Here is an 11667-nt window from a genome sequence, read left to right as displayed (position 1 = left end):
AAAGTCTATAAACACAATGTACATATTTTAGTAAAAACACTAAAATGACTCTTTCTCCGTTGACAAAATTTACTTTAAATTTTTAAAAATATATTATTATATTGTTTGTGAAAGTATAGCATAAAACTGACTTGACTCTGAGCGTGGTCATTGTTTTGTTTCGTGTCCATTAAGGTAGACGTCAGGTATTATTTCAATAAACAATATAGAATTGGGCGTTCGAGCGAGATGAGTGGCCATGACGGCTTTCTCGGAAGAGTCATTCACTGGGTTACTATAAGATTTTATTTTCCCCACTTTTTTGCCGACGGTCGCTAACTAAATTCTTTGGTTAAAAGTTAACAATAAAAATATGTTAGTAGACGTTTTAACTTTTGGTTCGTTTTTAGAGATCGTTATAGAAGTTGTTCTATGCGTGTCCTAACGACAATATTTAAGTAAATTTTATTTCGTAAATTGTCATACAATGGTGCCTAGCCTATAAATAAAAACAAAAATATACATGGTTCTGTACCTATCTATTTAATCGAATTTCACAATCAATTACGATCCTCTCAATTACGTAGAAGCTTTGATATGATAAAGCTTTTACGTAATTTTAAGTTTAAATTACAATACAGAATCGTAAAAGAGTGTCATACTTTCGTCTAATATTTCAACAATCAGGAGGAAAATCTGAAAAAGAGAACATACAATAAAATTAAAGAAAGATTCAATTAAAATTGATTTGCAAAACATATGTCCGGTTGTTTTTTAGATATTAATAGGTTATTAATTTTTTTAACTTAACTATCTCCTTTTCTGACTGTGGAATCTTTGTGGGTTGTACGACAGGTGCTTGCAGGGTGTTCTATTGTTCCGCTTTATAATAAATTGGAAAGCAGTTTCTCTTAACATTTTGGAAGGAGTTCCTTCGAGATAAATGAACTGAGAAGTGACGCTGACACGGACGCAGGTTGCACCCTCGGGTTGCGTCGGCTCGGCGATAAAGACTCAATCACCTGCCCCTGACAGCACCAAGTGACTCCTTTGCGCCCTATTATATATATCTAAGAATTTGACTGACAAATAATATTTATCATCCAATATAGCAACACGAGTGGGCTGAAGAAATAAGATAAGGGGCAATATTCGAATTGTTATTTTTGCTTCAAAAATTTTATTTTTTCAACGCCTTTGTAGGTTTAAGGGAAAAAAAAACATTTATTATATACAATCCTGAATAATTCATAATAATATAACATATCAGATTATTTAGAAGAATAATTAAAATAGCTTTTATGTAACTTTTCGCAGGATATTCTTTGAGCTCTGTTTACGTTTACAACTTATCACGAGTTTACTATTTTCATTTTATATTTTACAATTATTAATCATCAGTATTGAAATTCGATGGCGTCTTATTTTCTGACCATCGTTCCCTATTATTATCGAGATTTACCTGGCATTTGAAACCGGTTTATACCTATTTAGTAAGGGGTGCTATGTGACCACTTGTACTGTTAGGGATAGTTTCGTAACTTCAAATGCACATTAGGGATTTTTTTTATTTACTAATGTTTTAACCACTTTATACATGTATGTAATGAATTAAATGTGGCATTATAGTCCAATGCTCATGATGAAGGTCAGGAAATAGGGATTTTTTGTGCTTTAACATTACATTTTTGGATATTTAATCATAGACATCGGCGTTTTATGTTAGTACAATATTGTTGTTTTTATCAGGTAAAAATAAGGATATTGTTGTGAGACAGCCTCGTGGTGGCGCGCGCAGTTGGCTGGCGGCAAGTCGGAGGAGGCGCGCGGGGCCTCGTCCTCGCCGTAATCGCCATTCGGCTCGCGGCGCCCTCGCGGTACGCTCAGTTAGATTCTGACTGCGGGGGCACGACTATCGCTCCCCAGCTCACTTACTACGATTGGCTCGCTAACATTTTTTTTGTTAATATTCATTTCTTGCTCACGGACCGGCTTTACAGACAGACAGTCGGAAAACATTTTCGAACTGATGAGCATTCGATTCTTGTTCACTGTTATTTTATATACCGGTTTCGAACTTGACCTGTGATTTGTTTGGCCGGACTGTCAGTGCGCGTGTTGTGCTTTATCGATAACATAACCTGTACGATTTCAAGGGCACGAAACTCGTAAGTTTGTATTGCGCATGTAGTGTTGTTAATTTAAAAGGACAGATTTAACTAACTCATTAATAATTATTATTAGTGGGCGTATTCGAAAGTTTAAATCGATCGGGTGACGTGTGTGCGTGGGATTCCGTTTACGTAATCTTTGTTTACCTTGGGAATATGCACCGTGGTAACTTCTCGTTGTCATATTATTATTTACCCTAAATATTCCCAAACACCGAATGGAAGTTACAACATAGGTAAGCCTGCTTACTTACTTAAATCTTTTGTAGAAAGCATGATCTAGGTTTTTTTCAATTAAAACTTTGTTAGAAATTTGTACCTACTAATTACTTAAATATGCCTTAACTTAAAAATCATGTAGATTAGCAATGTTAGAGTAGTAATATTTCATTAATATGTGTATATATAAACTCAAATACACTGTACATTATAGTGATTACAAAGTTACAAACTTGAGGAATTTGCTATTTTTGTTTATAATATTTTTTATCAGCGTAGTCTAAACAAACTACACAGCTTACAACATCACTGTGTATTTTTTTGACCTTACATACTTAATGGTGCCTGAGTATATTTTTAAATATATTCGCATTTGGTATTATATTTTAACATGTGTACGTGAAAATTCACTCACATTTTATAATTTTCGATAAATCTTATCTCTTAATTTTTAACTGATTTGAATGAAGTAAAGATACGGTTTATCCTTCAATAAACCATTCAATTCTAAAATATTACAATTGGTTCAGCCATTGTGGAGAGGAGAGTTTACAAACGTACATCCAAAGTCTTTAAAAATAAAATATGCATTAATATTGCTGCTACCCGTGACAACAAAATGTTAAAATCTAATGTCGAAAAGGTTTCTCATGGAAAAGTTAACTACTTATTGATCAAACGCTAGCTAGCATTGATCGTTTAGGGTAGTATTGCTTACGATCTATTTTCGTTCATAAGCAATAACCATATTGTTATCTCCAGTAGATACTTGCATACCTACATTATCTACCTACTTCGGTAAAGCGTAGACCAAACTCGCCCATGAATAACATAAATAAGAATTGTTTAACTTAACTGCATTTTTTTAAATCATGAATTAATATTATTATTAAATAAAATAATATGATTGTTACGTCTTCTACCTGTCCGATCCGTTATTTAAGTACTATAAAAAAATTGCGATGAGAAGTAATGGTGTGTAGGAGTGTAATATACACAAATATTGAATGTCTTGTATTCATAATAACTACGTATAAAGCTACGACGTCGGATCGGTAACCCAAATTACATATTTGATACCTTCAAATCGTATTTCTATCCTATCATCGATCTTGGATATTTTTTCTAGAAGCCTAGAAAGATCAAGAATCTTCGTAAAAGACAAAAAACAACGAATTATGTAAAAATATCCAAAAAACCGGATTAATTGAGTAGTAAATAAATAAATAGATAAATAAACCAAAAAGTAGATAAAAAGAAGAAATTAGAAGCATAAAGTCTGATGGCATAAGCGCTGATGCATTGGTTTATATGTATCTCCATTGCCATTTGCTAAAGATAAAGATTATGATTGAACTAGTCGATTAAAATCTAAAGGCAGATAAAGTCTTCTGTTGGAATAACGAAGATCAAGGATTTCTTTGGCTTACTATTAAATATTATCATCATATAAAAGCATGGAGGTATTATGCAACATCAGCAATAAGTTTCGCATTGTTTTAAAATGCATTATTCATAATTCAAATCACAGGAAGCAAGAATTACTTTCGGTTAATTCTGCGGATTTTGTGGGACTGTGGGGTGGTATGTCGAAGAGCGTCGTTCCAATTAAACAATCCCACTATCTGTCCCCTTTTCCACTAAGTTGTAGCTTAACTGGTTTAGTTCCCTTAACAACAAATTCACTAAAATTAGCCTACTAAATTGTATGTGTGCACGTAACTGCACAAACCGGTTTAAGTCAGTTCAATTGTAAAGCGTCACCCAAGATAAATTCAATAAAAAATATTACCGGCCAGTTATCAGCATAATCAACCCTTGCCCCAAAAAAAAAAGATTAACAATACCACGTTCTGCATGGAGATTTTACATAACAGGATCTTGCGTATTGTATTTAAATTTTCTTAAGCCTGAACTGACCGGTTCCGAAAGCAGCGTAATGTAAGATAAAATTGTCAAGTTTTTCGAATTATAAGAGACAGAAGGACATGCTATAAAAGCCGCAATTGATAGACGTAAAAAAGTCTAGCTTATCAATGTACAGGACAATACGGATACTGAATGCAGTGCAGGTCCCCCTATAGACTGCATAAAATAGGCCTTTCAGAGTCATGCGTAAATATTTCATGAGCTACGGTCCAGTCCACAATGAAGTCGCGATGAGGTCGTCTGGCGGACGCAGCCTACCTTCAGTTTATTCGGTGTGAACTATTCTTTAAAATGTATCTATAAAAAACAACATATGTGTATGTAGTTTAAAAACTAAAAAAAGAAAGCAAGTACATAAATAAGAAATTGAACTAACAATCAATTTCATCTTTTAAAATAGGTATATTAAAAATAAATTTAATTATTATTTATTAATTTTAGTTATTATTAAGTATTATAAAATTAATAAAATTTTATAAATTATTGGTGTGAGGACTAGTAAGAATAATATTAAACACCCCGGAAACTGTACTCGTCGAACTCGGCAAAGAGTTCGACGTGCAACGTGCAACATAAGCTTAACATCAGCCCGCCGAGTTTCTCGCCGGATCTTCTCAGCGGGTCGCGATTCCGATCCGGTGTTAGATTCACGAAGCAGCTGTCCTTGTGTTGTTAGGTCTCCTCTGGAGGCGCTTGGGTAGCTGTAAGCAAATCCTACCCCTCTTGGCTGAGCCTGTGCTCGACCACTTGTTCTGGTGAAACTGGAAAGGCCTCAGGGCCACCAGCAACCCTTACATAAAAAAACAATATTAAACATATAAAAACTATAATTTAATTAACGAATTCGTTCACACAATATAACAATAAAAACAATAAAAAAGTTTATTAGCAAAGTTTTGGTATTCCGGAATTTAATAGTCAAGTCGAAAACGAATTAATACTTTAAAGACGTAACGCATTTACTGTCTCGAGACACGCTACCGGTGCTGGAAACCGAAATAGCTTTTAAGGATATCATTAGTCTCTTGGGAAATTAGAATAAATTACAAAGCGTAACAGACGCTGCTACGCTTCGTGTATGAGTTCGTACAACATATATTATGGACTGCGAGAGTAATGAAAATTAGGTTACTGCTGTTAATGCCACTGATTCGATATAAACCATTGACGACGTGAGAGAATCGATGGAACAATAGAAACAACCAAACTAACTAATAATCTTTTTGAGCTAATATCCATAAAGTTCATACTTGTCGTTGTTTTGCGTTCGATGAATTTGTAGTTCGGAAGATGATTAGTGTATCATTCTGAGGTCGTGTTTGTAAACAAAACTAGAGACGAGATCCTCCATGCTCACATAAATCGTGACTCATAAATGATGCCATCGTTTGGAAGGAACAAGTTTTGTTGTTAATTCTATATCAGTGATGCGTAGTTATATTAATAATTAATTTGTGAATTATATCGTATGTTTTAACAACATTTTTAATTTTAACGTCACCTATGTATGGCCATTACACGTGTGGGTTAATGCCGGTTGTCTCGAAAACTGTGGTTAAAGCCGCATTAACAAACCCATGGGATATTATTACACGTATAAGGTACTCCTTTGCGTTCTGTAGGTTTTCTGACTTCCACCCTGTTTGGATTCCTCAAATATGGATCTTACTTAATGAAATATTCAAATAGTTTGAATATTTAATTTCCTTGTAATTTTAATAGTTATTATGATTGAAGGTTATATGGAATGACCAAATACACTAATAACGAATTTATAATCGATGCCGTTGTACGTGTTTCGTTTTTTGTTTAATTATCTAAAATATAATTTAATTATCAATGTTTGAAGAGGTAATCGAAGCATAGAAAGAAAATTCTAACAAAATAATGCACAAAAGTAAATAATTTTTTTCTCTTAACAATAATGTTTAAAGAATTATTTTTCACTTTTCTAATATCAAGATGTTGTCAGCTTTCTAATAGCTGTGTAGATTGCACCTATAAGTAATTGAGGTGACATCTGTCATGTACTTATTGTCAAATTTGTCAATGTTTTGTATTGATGATCACTTTGTTGGTGCAACTAAATCAATAAATAATTAAAAAATTAATATAAAGGATGAGTAAATGTTGATCTCGCAATGGTTTATTTTCGTAAATATCAATTTGAATAAACTAACCCGTTGTCGCCGAATGAGTTTCTTACTATAAAATATTTTTTGAATGAATATAAATATGTACTGAAGTTTTCACAACGTTCTATGGATCCTCTGTTACCGGTATTTTCGTGTCTTTTGATGTGCCATCGTTCCATTCCTGTTCTACGTATCTTACTCGTGCTTACGAGCGTCTTCGTACGAACGATGTATATGGTAAACCCGTTATACAATACAATTGACATTTCGACTTCACGTAGGCCATGGCGAGTGATTGCATATTATGCGACGTTTACACGTCTATGGGTTTGGGTAAAAACTTACACCAGGTGGATGATGAGTGAATAAAAAATTTAATCTCACTTCTTCTATCCGTGTCCACCCAATACTGAGTCTCCTTACATGGACTTCATTCCCTTCGGTCTCTGCCTTGCGCATCTAGTCCCTAACAGCTATTTTGCTTAGGTCATCAGTGCACTGGTTGTCCATCTACAAACTGTTTTATTTTAATGCATCAAATTGTAATTACAGTCTTAGTATATTGCAATAAAGTCAATTTATCTACAATTCCTGGTACGAAATCTTACGAAATCTCAATGAATAGTTCGATGGGCTGATATTTGATCTTGGATCTCAATGACATCGGAGTGGACAGGTCGAAGTTTAATTAGTTTTCACGAGACTTCATCTGTGGTCATAAGAGGTCGAGGAAGGTCGAGGTCGAACTGATTTGTTCATTTATTCACAATTAAGTGATTAAGCACGTCACATCCTCCCACATAATCTTCTAAATGCATTCGTAAACATGAATAATTATAAGAAAATTAAATTATTCAATTGAATTCGTTTCGATAGAGATTGAAGAATACAACAGTTGTGACCAAAAAGTATAACAAGTATTGCATACAGCCAAAGTATGAATATGATTTTGTGAATGTTTAAACCGGTCTCGTTTTGAAAGACAAAACAGGGGAATACAAAATGTCTATTTCAACTTTACGATCATACTCTTCACTTCAAGCTGCAATTGTTCCTTTCGTGCGTTATTCGAAGAGACAGCTATTGAATGTGTATAATAACAGATATTTATTTACCTATGAAGTATGTAGCCGTTTTACAATAATGGCCATTTGAAACATAATTTGTGTATGGCTGGCAATAAATCATAAATTCAAATTCACCCCCGATTACTCTCTTTAGTCAATCCATACCCTGGGCCAGGAAGGTCAAGTACCTGGGCGTTACCCTGGATGCATCAATGACATTCCGCCCGCATATAAAATCAGTCCGTGACCGTGCCGCGTTTATTCTCGGTAGACTCTACCCCATGATCTGTAAGCGGAGTAAAATGTCCCTTCGGAACAAGGTGACACTTTACAAAACTTGCATAAGGCCCGTCATGACTTACGCGAGTGTGGTGTTCGCTCACGCGGCCCGCATACACATAGACACCCTTCAATCTCTACAATCCCGCTTTTGCAGGTTAGCCGTCGGAGCTCCGTGGTTCGTGAGGAACGTTGACCTACACGACGACCTGGGTCTCGAATCTATACAGAAATACATGAAGTCAGCGTCGGAACGGTACTTCGATAAGGCTATGCGTCATGATAATCGCCTTATCGTAGCCGCCGCTGACTACTCCCCGAATCCTGATCATGCAGGAGCCAGTCACCGTCGACGCCCTAGACACGTCCTTACGGATCCATCAGATCCAATAACCTTTGCACTAGACGCCTTCAGCTCTAGGGGCAGGCTTAGGGACCTCGGTAACCGTACTCGTCGAACTCGACAAAGAGTTCGCCGTGCAACCTAACCCATGAATCAGCTCGCTGAGTTTCTCGCCGGATCTTCTCAGCTGGTCGCGATTCCGATCCGGTAGTAGATTCATTCGCGAAGCAGCTACTCTTGAGTTGTTAGGTCTCCTTCGGAGGCGCTCGGGCGGCTGTTAGCAAATCCCACCGCTCCTGGCTGAGCCTTTGCTCGCCCACCTGTCCTGGTGAAATTGGAAAGGCCACCGGGCCACCAGTAAACCTTCAATCATAAAAAAAAAAAAAAAAAAATTCAAATTAAATTAATTTAAAGTTTAAGTTGGGGGATTCTATTTTCAAATTAAATCATTTGTTTATGGATTAGTGTTTTGTTTTCGTTCCATTTGTACCTATTTAACAATGCGGACACCACAAAATTACTAGTAATTAGCGAATACGAGTTCCGTCGTTGGTTTGAACGCATCCGACATGGAAATTTTAATCTAAAAAAAATCTCCGTTATCGCCCGAAAATAAAAATCAACAATAACTAATTAAAGACGATAGTGGAAACTCACGATATTCGATCGACCGCTGAGTTAGCTTTAGCTTTCAATGATAGCATCAAAATGATATTGGTCCATTTTTATCAAATTGACAAGGTAAAAAACTTGATAAGTGGGTGCCGCACGAACTGAACGATCGCCAGCACGCCGAACGCGTTAAGGCCAGGCGGATCTTGGTTAATCGCTCGTGTCCTCGTGCCCGTGCCCTCGTGCTCGTGCTCCTACACGACAACGCTCGACCTCATACGGCACAATAAGACACTCTCTAAGCTACAAGAGCTTGGGTTGGCAGTTTTGCGTCATCCACCGTACTTACCAGACTTTGCGCCGACAGTTTTCTACTTTTTCCAAAGTTTGGATAACTTCTTGTCAGGAAAAAAATTCAATACCCGAGAGAAAAGGCCTTTGAAGAGTTCGTTGGTTCTCGTACAGCGGACTTTTTCAAGAAGGGCATTAAAAAATTACGACCGCGCTGGCAGGGCTGGCCTCGATACCATTGGTGCATATTTTTTAATTGATAAAAAAAATACATTTATAAAAAAAGTACTTCCACTTTCTCTATACTATACGGCATATTTGTAGGTAAAGTAAAATATTAATGATATTATAATTATTATTTTTAAATAATTCGACTCACGATTTTCCTTCTAAATTTAAAGTGGAACGAAAACTCATAACAAATGATCAACAAAAGAAAAATTAGTTAATGACAGAATCAATTAAGATCGCAATAACCTGAATATGGCTCACTAAGAGAGTTTCCGGTTTCCAAGACTTTGTTAGGTAAAGATTAATGACCGCAAATATTTTATTGTGTGGGTAATTTAGCGAAATATGTGATGTAATACTACTATTAAGCTGTTCTCGGAATATATAGCTAGATGAAATAGCGTTATTGATGTAACACACCGCTTAAAATGTAAATCAGCTTTCACGCACTATCAAACCATCTAGCGCACACACAAGTTTTGCTCCAACAAATAATGTCGATTGTATAACAATGAAAATTTACGGTTTTCATAAAACCCTATTGACTAATTTCGATCGATTTACGTATAACTTTGGCCACAAATCTCAACTAAAGAAATTAAGTCTGTTACTTAAATTATTTGGGTGCCAATTAAATTAAATTCGACGTTATTAAATCTTTTGAGTAATAAAAATTAACACATCTGTGTAGTAATGTGTTTAGCTGAAGTCTCAGACCGGAACAACCGGGTGCAGCCGACCGAATAGTTCCCAAGGTCGGACAGCACACGCCTTTATAATTCAAATAAATTAGCTTCAGAAGTCCTCAGAACTCACATATCACTACATACTATAAAAGAAAATCGCTTTCTCTGTCCCTATATCCCTATGTATGCTTAAATATTTAAAACTACGCAACGGATTTTGATGTGTTTTTTTTTAATAGATAGAGTGATTGAAGAGGAAGGTTTATATGTATAATAACATCCATTAAATAGTGGAGAAATCAATAATAAATTACAGTTTTTGAAGCGAAGCGAGGGCGGGTCGCTAGTTGTATCTAAAAGAAAGATTTACAACAGTAACTCTTTGGTAACATTCACATTGCACAAGGTAACCTAAATTTTAATTATTAATACTTATGAACTTAATTTATGACTAAAAGCTTTTGTCATAATTCTCCTGCCCTTCTCCCAGTCACCTGGGGTCGGCGCAACATGTTTTCTCCTTCCATACTCTTCTATCATATACCATTTCTTCGCTCATTCCCCTCTTACACATATCGTCTTTCACGCAATCCATCCATTTCTTCTTAGATCTATCTCTTCCTCTATATCCTTCCACATTCATAGTTAACACTCTCTTACAAACCTCATTTTCATTTCGTCTCATCACATGTCCATACCATCCCAAACGCGCACTTCTCAACTTCTTTGTCACAGGTGCCACTTTCAGACTTCCTCTAAAAGCTTTTATGTCAGTTAAAATAGATGTAAAGTTACAATTATCAAAACGAACACTAAAGAGACATTTTTAAATGGTAACTAAAATCATCAATTAATTGGGCAATTAACTCGGCGAAATCTATACATAAAATAAAAAAGAAAATATATTTTAACAAATTGTTTGCGAGTGTTCGCGTGACTGTTAACGATTGAAGTGAAATTTCTCTTTAAAAAACATGATTGTTTCAAATCACGGGTATTACGCGATCGACATCTAAATATTATTTTCATTTCATTACTTCTTATGTTAGGGTATTTTAATGGTAGCATAATGTGTAAGTATCATTGTCGTGAAAGTGTTTCTTAAAAGTAAAACAACCTATATTTCGTTCAGAATCCGTATTAAAGAAAATCCGAAGAAAGTGAAAGTGTAGTTAGTGGTGTCGCCTTGTGTCGTTAGTATGTACAGAGCAATTGATACGTATTGTAAGGACCCAGATCACGTCAGCGCGCCGTGCGTCGTGTTAACAATGATAAAACCTTGATCTTGGAAACGTTAGTTTATTTATCAACATACTTTATATTATCTGCGTGATTAAACTATATTTTACTATAAGATTAAAATAATTTGAAAATTTTATTGAAAAAAAAACTTTAATTTTCGAAGTCATGATACATATATGTATATAAGTGAAGAGAATCATCATAAGTGTTTTTAATATACATATAATGTATAAGAACCTTATAAAACTGCGTTTACTTGTGAAAGATTCCATTATCAAACATACCTATTGCGTATTCGACTTAAGGCTACGTCTTGTAAATATTAAATTAATGAATGACTGTTAATTATTTCGGCAGCATGTATTGACACGAGCGTTCACGATGCAAACCTATATGGTATGGAATAAAGATTAATTGGTATCCACATTGTGACGAACGTAAGCTGACTCATCGCACTCAACGAATCATTTATTCCTTTGCGGT

The 11667-nt window shown here is 35.3% G+C and overlaps 1 protein-coding gene across 6 annotated transcripts in view; it reads left to right on the top strand.

The window, feature by feature from the left end:
- The first annotated feature begins 1696 nt into the window (after positions 1-1696).
- Positions 1697-11667, top strand: part of LOC101741121 (uncharacterized) — a 150264-nt gene continuing 140293 nt past the window's right edge. For 4 of the 6 annotated variants that reach the window (XM_038021767.2, XM_062668263.1, XM_021351205.3 and 1 more), the window contains exon 1: positions 1697-2386. The gene's annotated coding sequence lies outside the window, so the exon portion shown is untranslated. The remainder of the gene's footprint in view (positions 2387-11667) is intronic. The other 2 variants (XM_062668262.1, XM_021351206.3) reach the window with 1 other exon arrangement.

The sequence above is a fragment of the Bombyx mori genome, chromosome 4, assembly GCF_030269925.1.
Source record: "Bombyx mori chromosome 4, ASM3026992v2".
NCBI lineage: Eukaryota > Metazoa > Arthropoda > Insecta > Lepidoptera > Bombycidae > Bombyx > Bombyx mori.
This window is presented reverse-complemented; position numbering and strand designations above follow the sequence as displayed.